This window comes from Bison bison, unplaced genomic scaffold (genome assembly GCF_000754665.1).
Source record: "Bison bison bison isolate TAMUID 2011002044 unplaced genomic scaffold, Bison_UMD1.0 scf7180017864295, whole genome shotgun sequence".
NCBI lineage: Eukaryota > Metazoa > Chordata > Mammalia > Artiodactyla > Bovidae > Bison > Bison bison.
The window spans coordinates 10,180,319-10,200,546 of NW_011494867.1; the positions used below are offsets into that span (position 1 = coordinate 10,180,319).

At 49.1% G+C, this 20,228-nt stretch overlaps 1 protein-coding gene across 1 annotated transcript in view; it reads right to left on the minus strand.

Moving 5' to 3' along the window:
* COTL1 (coactosin-like F-actin binding protein 1) overlaps positions 1-20,228 on the minus strand; it is a 44,642-nt gene that overhangs the window by 20,879 nt on the left and 3,535 nt on the right. The window lies entirely within an intron of this gene.

The window sequence follows — 20,228 nt, forward strand, 5'->3', positions numbered from 1 at the left end:
CATTGGAGGACTGAGCAGCAACCCTGGCCTCTGCCCCCTCCATGCCAGTATCACACCCTCACCCCAGGATGACCACCACCAACGTCTCCAGCTGTTACCCGGTGTTCCCTGGGGAACAGAACCACCCCCAGCTGCTGCCAGGTGAGAACCAATTTCCAGACATACTTTATGTCCCCATTTAATCAGGACCCCTTTCAGTTTTGCACCAAAATCCAGCCCTTTTAGTTGAGGCCTCACATATCCTTACTCAGATTACTCCCTAAACAGTTCACATGTCAACTGCAGTTACCAGTGAAGTCTCGATTCAGCCCCTCCCTGATGATGGCCAGGACGCAGGCTGCTGCTCAGTTGGTTCAGTCGCTCAGTCATGTCCGACTCTTCGCGACCCCATGGACTGCTGCACGCCAGGCTTCCCTGTCCATCACTAACTCGTGTCCATCGAGTCAGTGCTGATGGTTTGGGGTTAATCATCCTGTACCTGCCCCTTGACTCAGCTCATGCTCTCAAACGGCTTTTCCTTGCTGGCTTTAGGATTTCTCAGGGACCCAGCGACTCGTGGAGCTGTGTTTCCCAAGCACTGTGTGTATCTGAATCACCTGACATCTCACTTAAATGCAGATTCCAATTCGGCAGGTCTAGGACGGGACCCTGGGGTCTGCATTCCTAACTAGCTCCAAGGTCATACTGATGCTGTTAGTCAAAGGATCACACTTTGAGGTTTCACGACTTTACTTTCTTAAAACCAAGGCATCTTGGGCTTCCGGTGGTCCAGTGGTTAAGAATCCACCTGCCAATGCAGGGGACACAGGTCTGATCCTGCTCTGGGAAGATTCCACATGCCAAGATGCAACTAAGCCTCTTCACCACAACTGCTGAGCCTGCACTCCGGAGCCCGTGAGCTGCAACTACTGAGCCCATGTGCCGCGATTACTGAAGCCCTCGTGGCCTAGAGCCTGTGATCTCCAGCAAGAGAAGCCACCGCAATGAGAAGCCCGAGCACTGCAACCAAAGAGTAGCCCCCACTCTGCAACTAGAGAAAGCCCTCAAGCAGCAAAAAAGACCCAGCACAGCCAATAAATAAACAAACAAACAAAAACCAAGGCGTCTTGATCCTAGAATCATTCCAGGTGCCTCCATGTGGAATCCCACACAAAGTATAAAGTGAAAGTGAAGTCGCTCAGTCGTGTTTGACTCTTTGCAACCCCATGGACTGTAGCCTACCAGGTTCCTTCGTCCATGGGATTTTCTAGGCAAGAATACTGGAGTGGGGTGCCATTTCGTTCTCCAGGAGATCTTCCCAACCCAGGGACTAAACCCAGGTCTCCCGCATTGTAGTCAGACGCTTTACTGTCTGAGCCATCAAGACCACCAGCCCTCTGAGTGTGATGGAGACAGTCCACACTGGCTGGTTAGTACCTCAAAGCCCAAGTTCATCCTAGACAACAAGCCAGCCAGTCTAGCAGGGAACCATCTGACCCGGGGGAGCTAAGACACAGTGCTCGACAGGGCACGGACTCCAGATTCAAACTCTATATCCAGGCTTTTCTTAAAGGAAACAGATCATAATCGCCATTCACGCTGACACAGCACCCTTCAGTTTATGGGTTAGTATTCATCAGGTCTTCAAAAGGATGCGGGGAGGTGGGCCATGGGGGACATCATGGTCACCATCATCTACATCCAAACCTCCATTTGGGAGATGAAGCCAGGAGGTCGTGTGACATGCCCAAGGTAATGCACCAAGGACAAGCCAGCCTGGAGCCAAGGTGTATCTCAGGTGTGTCTGCCCAGCCCTCCTCCTTTAGGGAACCACCCCCCGACCTGGCCATGGGAGGCTGGTGGGAGCCCATCCCAGGACCTGACCACAGGGGTCAGTGGGTGACAGAGTGGTGAGGACAGAGAAGAAAGACGGGTCTCAGGGACACTTCATGGGCCAAGTTAAAAGGGGTTAGTGACCAACATACGTCGCACATGTATGCATGTGAGAGCTGGACCATAAGGAAGGCTGAGCACTGTAGAACTGACACTTTCAAACTGTAGTGCTGGAGAAGACTCTTGAGAGTCCCTTGGACAGCAAGGAGATCAAACTGGTCAATCCTAAAGGAAATCAACCTTGAATATTCATTGGAAGGACTGATGCTGAAGCTCCAATATTTTGCCACCTGATGCAAAGAGCTGACTCACTGGAAAAGACCCTGATGCTGGGAAAAACTGAAGGCAAGGGGAGAAGGGGGTGACAGACAATGAGATGGTTGGATGGTATCACTGACTTGATGGACATGAGTTTGAGAAAACTCAGGGAGATAGTGAAAGACAGGGAAGCCTGGTGTGCTGCAGTCCACGGGGTCGCAAAAAGTCAGATATGACTTATCAACCAAACAAGTGACTGACTGGCTATGGGAAATGAGGAAGGAGAAGTCTGGGAACAGGAGACCACATGAGTGCCATCTCTAACTCCAGAGGAACCTGACTTAATCCCCAAACATCTGAGCCTCAGTTGGCCTCATCTGAAAAATGGGGTGATTTTTTGGTCCTCTCCATTTTTCCTTTTATGGAAGTAAACGTCACACCACAAAAAATTCACCATTTTAACTATTTTAAAGCATACAAGTCAGTGGCACTTAGGACATACGCAATATGGTGCCATCATCACCACAGTCTAATTCCAGAACATCTGCATCGCCCCCCAAAAGAACCCCTTACCCACCAGCCATCACCCCTACCCACCAGCCATCACTCCTCACCCTTCCCCCGTCCCCCCAGTCCTAAGCAACCACTCAGCTACTTTCTGTCCCTGGATTTGCCTTTTCTGGACGTTTTACAGATGGAAGGAACCCTACAGCATGTGGTCTTTTGTGTCTGCCTTCTTTCAACTCAGCATGTTGGCAAAGTTCATCCATGTGGAAACATGATCGGCATTTGATTCCTTTTTTTTTTTTTTTTAATAGCTTGAAGGCTTTATTTATTTATTGGCTCCACTGGGTCTTCATTGCTTTGCAAGGCCAGTAGCGGCGAGCAGGGGCTACCCTTTATTGTGGTGTGCAGGTCTCTCATCACGGTGGGTTCGCCTGCTGTGGAGCAGATTCTAGGTGCACAGAATTCAGCAGTTGCACTGTGCTGACTCTAGGGCTTGCCGGCTTCAGTAGTTGTAGCTCACAGGTTCTAGAGCTCCGGCTCAGCAGTTGTGGCACACGACATGTCAGTCCGCAGCGTGTGGGATCTTCCCAGACCAGGGATTGAACTCATGTCCCCTGCACTGGCAGGCAGATTCCTATCTACTGCACCACCAGGGAATTCTGGTACTTCGTTCCTTTTATGGCTGACTAATACTCCATCGTATGGATGGACCACATTCTGTTCTATTCGTCCATGCACCCACTGATGGGCTTTTGGGATGTTTCCAAATTAGGTGATTTTACACCTCTCTTCTGCATCAGCCATGAGGATAAAATGGGATGCTGTGAAACCTGTCTGGCCGGACCCCGTAGAACCTTCTCCCTGGAGTGGAGCTGCGGGTGAGGTGTGAGCACAGGAAATAAGGCTGGTGGGGCTGAGGAACTGAAACTCACACAACCACGCACGGCCAGTACAGGAGCCCTTTCGTTCCCCTGTATTTCCTGGCACTGGAGGCTGCATTTGGGAAGCCAGTGTGTTCTTCTGAGTAGTGTTACTGGAGGATCAGGAGAAGCAGTTCCAAAGTGTTTAATTAAATTGCAGCCTTGACTTGAGGGGGAGGCGGACCACACATCTGATGCCTCCTGACTTGCTAATGCCAAGACAACACCAGCAAAAGAACTTGCAGCCTGTTTCCACAGCAACCACTCTATTTCCCTTTACCTCATTGGTCAGTCTGGATGTTTGGGATCCCGTGACCACACTTGGATCCCAACTGCTCCGTCACTGGCCAAAGCCACTGAGAAAGTTACAAACCGTGTGTCCCAAGTACCAGCCTAAGACCTGTCACAGGACAGACGCCTTACCCCCAGCCCCAAGGACACGGCCGTAAGATCTTCCAGAACTGCAGGCCAGTGTCATTTAAATTATCACAGCAGGAGAGACCACTTTCCTGGGTGGCAGTTTGGTGCTTATCTGACAATGGTCTGGCCGAGAAGATTGCTGACATTTTTGAAAATCCGAGGGTCACATTTTGCTTACAAATGTCCGCTGCTCAGGATGTGGCATGACACTGAAAAGTCAGCGGAAAGTCTGACGTGAAAAACCTGTTGGTCTGGGAGACCTTTGCACAGCTGCCCACACAGACCTCCAGCCCTCAAGCCTCCTGAAGGAGGTTCTTAGCCATCTGACCTCCAGCTAGTCAACGCAGGAGGAAGTTCTCGTTTAGTCACTCACTTCCCTCCTCTGAACAAACTGGGCAGATCAAACACGGATGTGCGCACGGGTGTATCACCTGGAAGGGAGAGCTTGACCTCCTCACACACACGTATATGAAGCGTGTCTGTGTGTGCCTGTCTGTGTGTACGTGCATGCTCATGCATGAGTGTGAATGTATGTGATGGCGCCTACACACTGGGATAGCAAACTTGGCTAGAAGATTGGTCCTGAGGTTACTGCCACCCCCGGGGTGGCACTCGGGGGACTCAGTGGCACATCTTCCCAGTCTGGGGTTGAGGGGGCAGAGGAGTCAAGGTGCAGCTCTGGATAACCCAATGGGGGCACCCAGGCCCTGAATTCACACCAGAGGACACACCCTGAGCCCCCTCTGAGAGAGGTCCCAGAACAGCTGTGTACACCTGCTTGCCCCCTGAACCATTCAGTCTCAACATTCTGGTCTACAGCATCCGGGTTGAATCCAAGTTTTGGAATCCACTGGAAACTCATCCCCATTCTGTCCCAGCTCTGTGATAAGACCAGATTCCTGAATGCCTCCAAGCCTCAAGTTCCTCATCTGCAAAATGGGTCACATATATCTCATAAGGCATATTGAGGATTAAATGAAAAAGAAAGAGCATGAAAGGCTTGGCTGATGGGGCTGGTGACTGTATTTCTCTCCCCACCTGTCTGGTGAAATGAGGTCCACAGTGGCCTCCACTGCCAAACCCCAGGGGATAGCCTCCGTGCCTTCCAGCCTCTGAGCTGGCTTTCTGCATCCACCAACTTAACGTTCACTCTGCTGAGTCTCAAAGTAGGGGCCTCCTAGGCACATGGTCATGGAACCGCTGGTCTCATGAAGATTTCTTGAGGGCCTACTGTGTGCCAAGCACAGTGCCAAGCATTAGGGGGCACAGATAAGATGAACGAGGGTCCTGAAGATAACAGAAGCTGTTCACTGAGAGCTTGCTACCCGGCAGGTGCCATCCTAAGCATTTACGTGTGACTGCACATTTTCTCATCCCAACCTCTCCATCTGGTCAGCACTGCCCACAATCCCACTTCACAGATAGAGAAACTGAGGCTCAGAGAGGTGAAGTGACAAGAAACCAGACATCTCTTTTTCCTGGTTCCATCTAGAGCAGCAGCTCTCAAAGTGTGTTCCTCGGACCAGCAGCAACATCATTTCCCAGGAACTCATTAGACCGTGAATTCTGAAACTCTAGGAACGGGGCCATTTTTAAACAGAAGTCAGTTTAAAAGAGACCCTGGGGGAGATTCTTATGCCTCCATAGCCTGAGAACCACTGACCTAGAGGATGAGGTGAGGAGAGCAGAAGATGGGGTTTTCAACTCAGAGGACCTGTTCTCCCCTGGCTGGGAAAGAGGGTGAGACAAGGGTCTTGTGGGCAGAAAAGCTGAAATGCCCAGAGTTCAGCCCCACCCCCATCCTCCCCACCCACACCCTTTCATTTTAAGGAAGTGATCATATAAAGGAGCTTCCTGTATGGTCTGTCTTCTCAATGTTGTAATTTATAGAATTCGAGGCATGGTTCCTTGAGCATCTCACCATCAAAGACCACCGGGACTGTCCCCCAGAGACTCTCCCTCCCCTCAAATCCACAGCCCAAGACAAAGAAGAGTGGTCTCTAGAAAAAGGGCTGCTGAATCACGGCACTACTAACAGCTTTTCTGTGACCTCTGTGTGTCTGACACACTTGTACACTAACTTGTACACTAATCCTTGTACACTAACAAGGATTCCCAAATGCATCACAAAAAGCCACATAGAGCCCCATCTCAGGGGAGCCCTCCACCAATGACAAAACAAGGTCGGAAGCCCCGTCCCCGAACACCGTCAATGGCCTTTGGGCAATGCCTTTGGGCCCTCGCTGTGGTGGCCTCAATTCGGGGCTGTGGACACCCTCCCCTTCCCGCCCAGGAAGAGTCTTGTCCATGAAGAGATGGTCCTTATAGGGTGTTAATAGAAGTCCCCTCTCAAAAGAACTTGACCCTTTCATTGGTCTATGTAGCCTCATCACAGGTCAAGGATGGGTTATCAGTGTGAAACATCTGCACCAGCCAATCCCACAGCCCTAAGGACCCCCAGGACCTAGAGACCCCAGACAGGGCCCACTTGGTTCAAAGTCCTGTTCCTCTTTTCAAGGCTTCTCGCCGTCACATATTAAGTACATTAATCTGCAGCATAAAGTCACTGCATGTAAAGTTCTTGGGACACTGCCTGGCAGAACTGTGCTCAGAAACGCCAGCAGCGGTCACTAGGCGCTCTCTCCTCTGTAGCCCCTTCCTCCCCCTCCCTCCTCTATCACCCTCCTCGATCCTGCAAGGGGATATGAAGGACATGGAATGATACAAAGAAAGAGACATGACCACAGAGGGCATGGGAAGAGGAGTGAAGAAAAAAGGGAGGTCAGATGTCTCTGGAATCACCAAGGCCTCAGGGATGAGCTGCTCTAAAAATCTTCCCAAAAACTATGAACGGCACACAATCCCCACCAAGCCCTCGAGGACTCCCTGCCCTCCTGCACACCTCCCAGCCACATTGGAAATCTCCTGAGGTTCAGAATCACTGAGGGGCAGTCTGATCCGTCACACTCAATATTCTCGCCATGGCGACCCTGACACAGGATCCACATTGATCCAGGGCCCTCATCTTCCTCCCAAAAAGACCTGTCTTCCCTTCTACCTTTTCCCACAGCTGGCACTGGCCAGAGGACAAAACCCAAAGGCGACTGAGACTCTGCCATGAGCCAAACAGTGTGACTCTCTCACACTTTTGCAAATGTTTTGAGCAATTTTTTTTCATTACACACAAAACACATATGAGGTGTAGAATAACTAGAAATACAAACAAGCAAAAAAAAAAAAACCTCCCTCACCACCAAAATAGCCTAGGAAACTCCCTATGGAACCTAAGCAAAACTTTGGGGGCACGTCCTTTGATCTTTTTAGCTGCTTCCATACCTGTCCAATTCGAGTCACATCTCCAGTGCCAAGCACATAGCAGGCACCCAACAAAACATCTACCGGTCAACAGAAAGAAAAAAGAGAGACAGAAGTAACCATTTCATAATTTCCACCCAGTGCTGAAGTTCAGAGCAAGACAAAAGAAAGGGGGAAGGAGACAGCAGGAAATTGCCCCAGAGTCGGGCTGAAGCTGCCCTTACCTTATATAGACTCCCTAAGAAGTTATGCAAACAAGGTTCAGTAAGGAAGAAAACAACCCACACACCAAAAAAGCTGAGCTGTCAGCTTCCACTGAGCAAGCTCCCCAGAGTGGGCATGAAAGGAAACAGGAAAGAATTCAAACATCCTGCCGCCTGGGGCAGAGGGACAGCTGGACAGAAGCCACAGCTGCATCATTTCCAGTGGGCTGCTAACAGGGGAGCCCAGGCGGCCACAGATGAGGACCTGGAAGTGGGGGGAACAGCCCCTCTCTCTGACACAGAGGACAAGGGCTCCGTGGATGTGTATACAGTCCTTGCATATGAGTTCGCACAGCCCATGCACATTGACGCTTTGTCCCACCCCTCCTCAAAGCAGGAGATATCTCAAATGATTCCTTTCCCATTGGATTTTTGTGAAATGAATGACCCCGCTTTCCTAGTCTGACACAGAACACAAGAAAATGGAGTATAGGATAACCAGAGGAAAAGAAAGATGATTCCTTCAGTAGAACCCTCAGGGAAGGACCCGATCAGGAGACCGAAACGATCAGGACAGCTAAAGGTTTTCCCCCAGTGACAAAGCACCAGAACTTTTTTTTTTATGATTACTTTTACTTCCTTAAATGGAAGTCGGTGTGCTACAGCCAACTGCATCTCCTGACTTAGAGAACCAGTGGTTGCAACCAGTTCCTGGAGGCTATGAGTCCACGACGGCCTCGTTGACAAGGAGACACTCTGGAGACACTGAAGGATTCAGCGCCTGACTGCCTGAGCACTACATGCCCTGGGCTACATCTCTGCATTCTCCTATAGGTTTTCTGTTTCTTCCATTGCTGTTAGTCATTTGACAAACACTTGTGGTTCAAAGACTGATGAATAAGATACAGTCCGAACCCTCCAAGAATACACAATCCTAGCAGGGCAAAAAAAGAAAAACTAAGCATGTGAATACAGTGAAGTTAGCACCATGACCACAAGGCATCACAGGGCAGAGGGGAACATCAAAGAAGTAAAGAAATTAACTCTGCCTGGGGGCAGTGATCAGGGCAGGCTTCACAGAGGCCACGATGTTGGATCTGGGTCTTGAAGGACGACCTAGAATTCATCTAGCTAACTGGGTAAAGAGGAAGAAGGGGGCTATGTTAACAGCTTAAGAGCTAAATTCTAACAGAACTCCAAAGACAAGAGCACCAGCTTCAGTGGGCAAGTTCAAAACGCCTTTCTCTACCGGCCTCTCTGTTTGTGACTTGCCACTGGCTAGAGGAGCATATAATTAGCTTATTATTACTGGGTGTAAAACAAGAGTTGAATGGCTCAGAATGACATCCCTTAGGGCTCCTGCAGTCTGCTCATCCCTACCCCAGAAGGACAGGCATTTTGTCCCCTAGGAGGACATCTCCAGGCCCCAGAACGGTGCCTGACACACTGCCCACACTCAATAAACATTTCTTGAGTAAATGAGGAGCCTCTGCCCATCTATCTTAGCAGCTTAGAAGCATTTCAGTCCCCAGTCCTCAGCTGGGTCACTTCAATGGGAGATTCTGTCTTGTAAGAATAAAACCAATCCCCTCCCCGGATTTTAAAGGTGTGCCTTCTAACGAAGAGACTGGGAGAAATAATCAGATGAGAACAGACAGGTAGCAATTGACTGATCTGGACAAAGGTGCCCTGTAAATAAAAGTGCATGGGAAGGGCAGCCCACCACCACAGTGTTGCTAGGATTAGCAATGCCTGCATCACGTGGGCCTTCTTCTCTCCCTTCCCTGCTCACATCGCCAAGCACGGTGCCCCAGAAGAGCAAAGCAGACACCAGCCCTCAGCAGCTCAGAGAGCCAGGAGGCCCGGGTTCAAGCCCTGGCTCTGCCTCTCTCTGCTGTGTGACCAGGGACCCGTGGCATCCCGTCTCTGATCCTGTATGTTCTAAGCTGGGGGTGGGAGGGGTAGCTTCTCAGTCCCTGTCTCCGAGCCCCCTGCGTGGTGGGGACAAACACACAAGTGGGTTTCACCCTCCTGTGGCTGTTGACACTTGCAGCCCTCGAGTTCGCCCACACATTTATAGCTGATTCATCCCACTCTTTTATTGATTCACACAGCTACTAACCCACATGAATATCCAAGACAGACTTTCCCGTTTTAAGGACCCACTTCTGAGGAAAGGTTGCTGGCAACGTAATACTCCCCTGGACACCAGCTCGGTGCCAGGCGCTGGACTGGAAGATGAAAACCCAGCCGTGGGGGCTGGTGCCGGGTCTCGCCATCAATCCTCGTCTGAACTGTGGAAAGGAAAGCTCAGAACTGAACCTGGCACAGAGCCAGAGGCTCTAAAAAATGGCACAGGGTGACGATAAGGATGTGGACGACAATGGCGGAACGCACAGGGGAGGCGGGAAACGAGAGCGCGCGAGAGCAAGTTCACGCGCGAGAGCAAGTTCACGCGCGAGCACGTGGCGGGGCTGAGCACATCTGGAGCACGTGGACCTGCACAGCCGCCCTGGGCAAAGGCAAGTCTGACATGAAGAGGAACATGGCAGAGCCAGAGAGGCCGACCTGGTAATGAACCACAGTAAGGCCAAAGGCGAAATTCCACAAGGTCGTGGACAAAAGTTGTGGGAATAAAATGCAGGCCGTTGAGGCAAAATCAGAGTTGTGGCCATGGCCCTGAGCCCCACCTCTGACCCCGTTCCCTGCACACTGCGAGGCCATCACACTGCTGGATTTCTGCCTTCCTCCCACCCCTTTTCTTCTTTACGTTTTAAAAACTGAGAGGTTTACATACCATAAAATTCACCCCTTATAAGTGTAAAATTCACTGGTTTTTAGTATATCCATGAGGTTGCGCAACCATCACCATTGTCTATTTTAGAACATTTTCATCACCCCAAAAGGAGACCTGGTGCCCATGAAGAGTCACACTTTATCCCTCATCCTCACTACTGGCAACCACTAAACCTGCTTTATATCTCCACGGACTTGCTAGCTCTGGAAACTTGAAATAAATGGAATCCCACGCCATGTGGCCTTTCGCGTCTGACTTCTCGGCATAATGTTTCACTCAGCAATGTTTTCAAGGTTCACCCATGCTGTCTCATGAATCAGTACTCCATTCCTTTTTATGGGTGACTAATATTCCATTCACGGATGGACCACATTTTGTGTATCCCTTCACCAGCTGATGAACATTGGGTGGTTTCCGCTTTGGGGCAACTGTGAATCATGCTGCTGTGAACATTCACGCACAAGTTTTTGTGTGTTTTCATCTCTCTCAGGTAGATACTAAGGCGTGAAAGAGCTAGGCTTAGCCTTTCAGGAACTGCCAAGCTGTTTCCCACGGTGCCTGCACCAGCTCTCCTTCCCCCCAGCAATGCACGAAGGTTCTGACTCGCGACACCTTACAACTCCTGTTATCACAGCTCCCTAGTGTGTGTGAAGTCACATCTCACTGTGGTTTGATTTCCATTCCCCTAATGACTACTGATGCTGAGCATCTCTGCATGTGTTTACTGGCCATGTGTATGTCTCCTTTGGAGAAATGTCCATTCGAATCCCTTGCCCATTTTCCAATACCAGTCTTGTTGAGTTGTATGAGTTCTTTACATACTCTGGAAGCTGGACCATTACAGGATGCATGGTCTGAGGCCCTCCCCTTTTGCTGGGGTCACTCCTCACCCAGGTACCCGCATGCCCACTTCCTTTTCATTCAGGTCTTGCCTTCGTGTCCCCTCCACTTCAGGCCTCCCCTGACCACCCTGGCTAACAGCAGCCTTCCCACAATGTGTCTCTGGCCCACTGCTTCATTTCATTTTCCTAGCACTCATCTCATTCTGAAAAGACCACATTTGCTAGATTGTCTATTAGCTGCCCCTGCATTTTCTGTGAATGCAAGCTCTGTGATCTGGATTGCTCAACTTCCCTAGTGTCCAGAGTCCCTGGCACATAGTAGGTCCTCAATGTACATTTGTTGGATAATGAGTGTAACAAAGTGCCAAAGAAGAAAAGTTACTTTCCCCAAATCGAACACATGGCAGTTAGATTTTGCCAAATCAAGAACAGAGCAAGTGATGTAAATCAACTATATTTCAATATATATATATATTTTTTAAATTGGCTTCCCTGGTTGTCCAGATAAGAATAGATAAGAATTCACCTGCCAATGTAGTGCACATGGGTTCAATCTCTGGCTCGGAAAGATCCCACATACCACAGAGCAGCTAAGCCCCTGTGCCACAACGACTGAGCCCACGTGCTGTAACTACTGAAGCCCACGCACCTAGAGCCCATGCTTCACAACAAGAGAAGCTATCACAATGAAAAGCCTTTGCACCGCAACTAGAGAGCAGCCCCTCCTCGCCACAACTAGAGAAAGCCTGCATGCAGCTGCAGCGACCAAGACCCAGCGCAGCCAAAAATAAATAAATAAAATAAAAAAAAACAGTGCAAGTGGCATTCCAGTTCAGGGCTACAAGAGCTCAACAGAGTGAACACAGGCCCTCCTTGATCAGGCAGGGGGCTCCCAGGGGCTCACAAAAGTCTGACTCTTTTCCCTCCTCCCCAGAAGCCCCAGCATGTGACCCAGAGGGGCCCCTGGCCGGCCCCTGGCCAGCCCCTGGCCAGCAGCTTCCTTTATTTTCAAATCCTGAACAATACACTCCATTCTAGAGTCAGGGTAGAATTATAGCCCAAAAAAGGGAAGAAAACTACTTCCGGGTCAGATCAGATGACCTCCAAGGGCCATCCTTTCAGTCAAAAGCAGCAGAGTCAGAAATCTTTCCTAGGAAAAATGGAGGCGTTTGAATTAAGGAGTGTTGCTCCCCAGAGACCATCACAGGTTTTCCACTTGAACAAAGGCAGAAAAATTACCTCTGAGCTGTGTATTCTTAGAAATGTGCCTCCAGCCAGAGGCACAGGCCTCCGGTCTGCCCCTTGACTTTCAGAAAAAGAGCTTGTGGCAAACTGTTCAGAGAATAGCTCCTAAGAGTTCTTATTAAGGAGAAAAAAAATATTTTTTCCATTCTTTTTATTGTATCTATATCAGAGGATGAATGTTAACTAAGCCTATTAAGATCATCATTTCATGATACATGGAAACCAAACCATCATGCTGTACCCCTTAAGCTCATACAGTGGTGCATGCCAATTATTTCTCAACAAAACTGGGGGAGGAAGGAGAAGGGGAAAAAAGAAAAGAGCTCGCCCATGGTCTTCCCTCCTTGTTTCAAAAGAATTTCAGCTGCACGTGTTGGGAAGCAGCAGGGCGTCAGGAGTGTTGGCCGGAGGGCAGACACTGGGTAAGGAACACAGTTCCACCTCCATGCAACCCAGGGTCGGTGCTTTCCTGGCTCTGAGCCTCAGTTTTCCTGTCTGTGAAATGGGAATGACAATAGGACCCTGGTACCACATGGGGCCATGGTGTCATGAAATAAAGTGAGGATTAAATGACTCTGGCTGGCAAGACAGTAGCCCCCAAAGATGTCCATACCCTAATTTCCAGAACCTGTGACTCTGTGACTGGACATGGCAAAGGGCATGTCCATGGCACACTTTACAAGTGTGATTAAATTGAGGGTCTCAGCATGGGAAGATTGTCCCGGATGACTAGAGTGGGCCCAATGTCATCACAAGGGTCCTCAAATATGGAAGTGAGGAAAGCAGAAGAATCAAAGAGATGGCTTCATAAGAAGGACTCATCCAGATACTGCTGGCCTTGAAGATGGAGGAAGGGGCCACAAGCCAAGGGATGCAGAACCTGTAGAAGCCAAAAAAGGCAAAGAAACAGATTCTCCTTTCAAGCCTCTGGAAGGAATACAGTCCTGCCCACACCTTTATGCTAGTTCAGTGAGGTTGATTTTGGACTTCTGCCCTCCAGACTCTAAGACGAGAAATTGTGTTGTTTTAAACCACTGAGTCTGTGGTCATTTGTTACAGCAGCCACAGGAAACTGATACAATGACCTCAGCACAATTTCTGGCACAATAAAAGTCCAGTGTTCGTCATTATCTTTAAGGATTATGATAACTTATGATTGGCAAGGACAGTTACAGAAATACACAGATGATTAAAAAAAAGAATAAGTGCATGAGGAAAAATGAGACAGATGATTGGAAATTAAGTCCAGAACTAAAACAGGATGTCAGGCAAGTTAATTTCAAATGCACTGATGAAACAAAACACAAAATGCTAAGGTTAACAGCCCTGACTTACACACAAGCCTCTGGGGACTTGGCCCTGCTGAGGCCACTGAGCAGAAGCCGAAAAGCCAAGGCATCAAATTCAGTTGGAGAGGAAGACACCTAGGGGCTCCAGGGCAGGAATGTGGGCCAGAGGCCAGAGGGGAACAAGGGTTTCAGAGCCTCAGCACCTAAAGACTCTCCATACAGGCCACTGGGTGGTTACGTTGGCAGAGGGCACGTGGACTGTCCAGGGGTGAGCTCGGCTATCAAACGTCTCAGGGGACCGTGTTCATTCATCTATTCAACACACACTTGGGGAGGTCAGCTGTTGTTCCAGGTGCTGACAGCACAGCAGAGAACCAGGCCAACCAGGTTTCTGCCCTCAGGAGCTCAGATTCTATCTAGCAGCAGAGTCAAACACCAGATACCAGAAGCTCCTGTTTGGGATAGAGCTTGGGGAGTTGCTAAGGGCTTGCTACCCATGACTTGGGTCCACACAAGAGAGTGACACAACCACCGGGGAAAAGAGATCGGGACCAGGTAACCGCGAGGGGGAGGATGCTCCACAGGGTACCACCACCAGAGAGACAAAAGCCCTTCTTTCCACAGTCTCACCATGGAATTGAAGAAACAGATGCACACGTAATCACCGCAGAACAGGATGAACATCACAAAGGCAAGGAGGCCATCTGAGTGGAGGGGATATCTACACTGGGCCTTAAAGGATGTACAGAAGTCTGCCAGGAAAGCAAGACCGATGAGGACAGGCCAAAAGAAGGAAAACTGTGCACAAGCTCCAAGGAAGGGAGAGGGCAGGGCAGTGCAGCCTCGGACACAGATCTGGATTCAAAGTCCAATTTCTCTACCTACTGTGCCATCTCAAGCAAGTGATTTTTTTATTATTTTTATTATTGAATTAAAGATTCTTTAAGTTCTGTAGTGCTTTACAATCTTCAAAAGTTTCCCACATGATGTCATAAAATCCCATAATAATCCTTTTCTCCCACTACCCCTGTCTTCCCTAGTGGTAAGGAATCTGCCTGCAATGTAGGAGACCTGGATTCGATCCCTGGTTGGGAAGATTCCCTGGAGGAGTAAATAGCAACCCACTCCAGTATTCTCACTTGCAGAATCTCATGTACAGAGGAGCCTGGTGGGCCACAGTCCTTGGGGTTGCAAAGAGTTGGACGCACCCCTCACGTGCCCCTCCTCCCTCCCCTCTCCCCACTGGCAACCACTGGTTTGTTCTCTGTCATCTGTGAGTCTACCAAACAAGTGACTTTGGACTCTCTGAGGAAACAATCAGATTTCTTATCAGTAAAATGGAGAGGACTCCTACTCTGGCGTCATTGTTCTTATTACATACATACCCCTCACAGGTAAGAAAAATTAGATGAGCTAATACATGCAAAGCGCCTACCTAGTGCAGGACAGTTGGCATCCACGGGGTCAGAATCATGTGTTGGGATGTGCATGAAAGGGGTGAGCTGCTGAGCATCCCATCCTAACGGGCATTCTGGGTCATTTCTAAGCATTTGGACCTTGTGGGCAAAAGCGACAAAAGGTTAAGGGGAGAGAAAAGCTCTCCCCACCTCCCCAGCCCTACCTGGGCTGCAAGCTCAGCAGGTTCTGAAGGGGTCAATTCAGTCCTGGGCAAAAGGCTGGAACTCAAGAAATGCTCCACAGAAGGAAAAGCCAGGGTCAAGGGCGGAGCCCAGGAAACACCCACACTTCTGGGGCACAAAAGGGAAGCAGAACCAGCAGACGGAAGTGAGAGCAGGAGATGAGAAACAGGAAAAGAGAAGTAGGTGAGCTTTGCACTACAGAAGCAGATGGAAGGGAAAACCATGTTTTTAGTAACTAGCGGTCACTGCCGAAGGCTAGAAGGAGAGAAAGTAAACAAATACAAAGAAACGTCCACTCCATGTGGCCACCAGGAGGCGACCGAAGACCTGGGCATGGGGTACCAGGCTCCAGATGTGGGGCGGCGGGATGCCAGGATGTACCGAGGTGAAAAAACGGTGGGAGATGAGGACATGGATGTAACATCTACATGATTCACCAGCAATAATTTCTAAAAGTTTGCATTAATGTCTAAAGACTTTCAAGGAGGGAAAACTCAATTCATTTCAACTAACTGAACACTTTCGCTGAAGCAGAGACACCCTACTTAGCAGGAAAAGGGACATCAAGCAACCTTCTCCACGGAGGTATGGCCACAAACTCCACAGCAAGTGGAAACATCACATGAAGAGCTGTTACAAAGCCCACACATCTTATGACACAAAGAAGCCACACAACGCGGCTCAGGATCCCCCAACAACACATGCATGAGCCAAGAAGGCAGTGGGAGACTGAATTTTGCAGAAAACTGTGAAAATAATGTTTCCAGAGCACTTCAGGTAGCACTGAAGAATCACCACCCAGCATTGTTTCTGGAGCAACAGAAATGATGTGTCAATCAATCCCCGTTTGTTGATTGCATGACAGAGAGACTGTTTAGCACTTTACAAGGTCCAAAGCCCTGTCACAGATCTACAGCTTCCTTCTGACCTCATATTCCCTTTGACTCACTAGATAATTTCTCTCCTTCCTTTCTCACTCAAATTTCTAAATTTGAGTAAAGCTAGAGGGGGAAAAAATGCATATGTGCAGCTTGGGGGAAAAAAATCCAGTACAGAAGAGCAAAATAGAGACCGCTATACCTGTGTGTGCTGCACAGCCGCACACGCAGAGGCCAGTGAGCGAATTTGTTTCTTTCCCAACCTGTCCCTCTTGCAATAATAGCAAAGAGCCTCTCTTTGACTGAACTCTAACCATGCTCTTCTAACTGAGCTTTTTTTCATCTGGGTCTCAACTTCTGGACTTGTGTGTTCATCTTAGCCTTCACTGATTTTGGCAAGGATCCCGCCAAGTCAACTAAGCCAGAATTCCCCGTACGCCACATCTGATCACCCCTCAATATATAATCAGGCTCCTTGTTCTCACCCTTCCCCGGTGATGTCTGATCCTTGGCATGCCTTCAGCAAGAATCCTGTTAAGTCAGTTTAGCCAGCTTCTCCCTTCACCCCAGACCCTTCCTCCTGGTAACTTTCCAGCCATTGATACCTACCTAGCTCCTTGACTCCAAATTCCCACTTTTCCTTGTGGTATTCAGAGTTGAGTTTGATCTCTCTCCCTTGTAGTGATCCCTACACCTATCACAACAGTCCTCTGAATAAAGTCTGCCTTACTGGTCTTTGTTTTTTTTTGGCTGCACTATGCACCATGTGGGGTCTTAATTCCCCTACAAGGGATCTAAACCATGCCCTCTGCATTGGAAGGTGGGCGTCTTCACCACTGGACCATCAGGGAAGTCTCTGCCTTACTGTTCTTTAACAAGCGTTAGGATGAATGTTTTTGTCTTTTAACAGTAAAGACACCCCCATTCTCCTTAACCATCCCACTGCCAAACTCAGTCCCTGAGAAGCAGTTGCAAGGTTCTATGTTACTGATAACTACATTAATTGAGCACCCATTGTATAGTAGGCATTGCCTATAAGCTTTATGTGTATCATGTCAATTTATCCTCAATTTTAGCAACCCTGTACCCTGTGTGCAATCACTTACTGAATCTTATAGATGAAGAAACAGAGAATCTGGGAGACTTGCTCAAGGTCACACAGCACAGCAAGGCTACAAGTCAAAGCAAGACACCCTAGTTCTACCTTTGATGCTCATAACCAGCAGAAAACTGGATTCATTCCCAGATGCCTAGATTCTTTCTAAAATAAAAATGCTTGCAACAGAGTACTTTGGGGTCAGTTCATCAATAAAAGATCTGTTAAACAATGTTACATTTATACAAGAGATAGATTAGGAGCCACTTTAAGGGCTGGATGATGACAATAAAACATCAGCACCATGAGAACAGGGGCTTTCTCTGCTGCTAGATTTACCCTCAGTGCCTAGAACAGTAACCTACAGAGTAGTCAATCGAAGGAAGGAAGGAAGGAGGAAATGAATCAATGAATGAACAAATTTCTGAGTGTTAAACTATATTTGAATTATATCTGGTTTTTATTCTCTTCCTTTTGCTTAATCTTGCTTTCTGAATATTCTGCAACGGACCTGTACTACTTGTAAGGTGAAGAAAAAAAACATTTCACAGACACCCTGAGCCATTGACCCAACACATACACATGATCTGTAAGCCCTTCCTACAGAGATCAGAGAGATCATACTGCCAGTCAGTCTGGCAAATGACTCCTTTCTCCTTTCCCAGCTTATCCCTGGCTCCTCCCCACTCACCATGGCTCTGTCAGGGCAACCAGAGACCCTCCAGACAGCTCAGTATCCATTCCCCATCATCTCTTCCCTCCCCCCATCTCTCTGATCACATACTTTACTTCCACATCAATTAAATTCCACCAATGAGATGACAATCACAGTGACTACCATTTATGGAGAACGGACTGCATCCTCGGCACCATGAACTTGCTTTCTTAATCCTCCTAATAATCACATTATAGCAAAAGGATGAGCAGGTGAATAATTCAGCTCACATGATTAGCAAGCATTTGAACCCAGACCATCCAAAGCAGCCTAGACCTTTAACCACTGTGCTAACCACCTCTTACCCTGTACTGACCACCTACTGCATGCAGACCTGGGTCAAAGGTCTCAAGCATGTCCACATGGCACCTACTGTGTGCCAGTCTGGGGTTGAGCACCTCTTCTAAGTGAACTCAGAGTTGAGTGCTGACTGTGTGCTGAGCTAGGGTATGCACAAGAAAGTTCAGATCAGAAAGCACACTGTCATCCTAAACGCTCCTAATCCTTAGGAGAACAGAAATAATGATATAAAAAGTAATAGTAACAACAACCAATATGACTAGGAGAGTTAAAAAAAAAAAAAGTAACAGTAACAACAGCCAACTGTATCACTATGTCTGGGCTCTCCATTTAGACATATAACTTCAGTGAACCTTCTCAGTCAGCATCAGAGGCAGGCACCATCAGAACCCCCATTTTACAGACCAGAAAACTGTGGCACAGACAAAGAAATGCCTGAGGTCACATGGCAGGAGACAGAGTTGGGATGCGAATTTAGAATTTCTCTGATTCCAAAGGTCCTGGCTGTTGAAATACAGAAGGGATTGCACTAGGTAGGTTTGCTGGCTCAGTCTCAGATGGACAGATACAGGGGAGAGGAATTCCACCCAGAGGGAATCACTGGCCTGCAGGCTGAGAGTGTTACACAGGGTCAGGCTGCAGATGCACAAAGGGGGCTATGGGAGCTGCTGCACAGGAGATGTGGCTGCGGACAGACAGGCTGGAAGGCCAAGTAGATAGCCTGTACTTAGTGCGCAGATGGGAGCCACAGATGGTTAAGGGGCAGAGAAGGAACTTGAGGAGACCCACGATTTAGGAAAAGTTACTTTGCAGGCTTCCCTGGTGGCTCAGTGGTAAGACTCTACCTGCCAATTCAAAATACACAGGTTCAATCCCTGGGTTGGGAAGATCCCCTGGAGAAGGAAAAGGCAACCCACTCCAGTACCCTTGCCTGGAAAATCCCATGGACAGAGGAGCCTGGTAGGCTACAGTCCATGGGGTTGCAGACAGTCAGACACGACTGAGCAACTTCACTTTCACTTTCACTTCCATTTTTGGGGGTGGAGGGGGATAGAATGAATTTAAGACAAGAAGGACCATGGGCTGAGAGACTGTTGCAATAAAGGGTGGACATGGACTCTTTGGGTCTGCCCCTCTTCTGCAAGCAGCATGCCCTCGCCTTCACTCTTCCCTTAGGAACCCCCCCTCCCCAACTCCCCCTGCTGGTTTGGTGGGGCTACCCCTCCCCCACTGTCTCCTGGTTTGGTGGGGGGTGCCCCTCCCCCACTCCAGGCATGGGCACTGATCCAGGTATAGACAGCCAGAATTGCAGGGATTAGTTCACATGCGCACATGAACCCAGTCAGAGTCTCTCAGTCTGGAGACTTCTGCGGAAATCGGAAATCCGTGGCAGTCGGTCTCTCTCTCCTCCCCAAAGCCTGGAAGCTGGGTGGTTAGAGGTTATCTCGTCACTGCTCAGGGAGAACTTGCCCTCCTGCCCCCAAGACAGGCGATCAAGGAGGAAAACAGGGCTGGGGGAGGGGGGTGAGTTCGGACAGCCTTATCTGCAGCTAGTACTTTACCTGGACTTTCCAACCACAGAAGCTAAGACTGATTTCTTTTCTTCGGGGGTGGGGAGTAGGAAGTTTACTGCACTGGGCTCCTTTCACTGCACCTGACAGATCTCTAACCATCCCACACGGACTGAAGTTTGGGGTGAGAAGTAAGAGCAGAAGCGGTGATGGAGCGGTCAGTACAGAAGGAAGGGGCCAGGTGAGGCCGGCACCAGAAGAGCCAGTGTGGGGCCCAGAGGGCTCCAGATCCTGTCAGCAAGAAACAGGAGGACAAGGGCGGCCCAGCGACCTTCCAGTTCATGACCTTCAGGAACCAGTGCCTGGGGACAAGGACAGGCCAGCCTGGGGGGCGGAGGAGGGGTGACAGGGAGAGGCTTA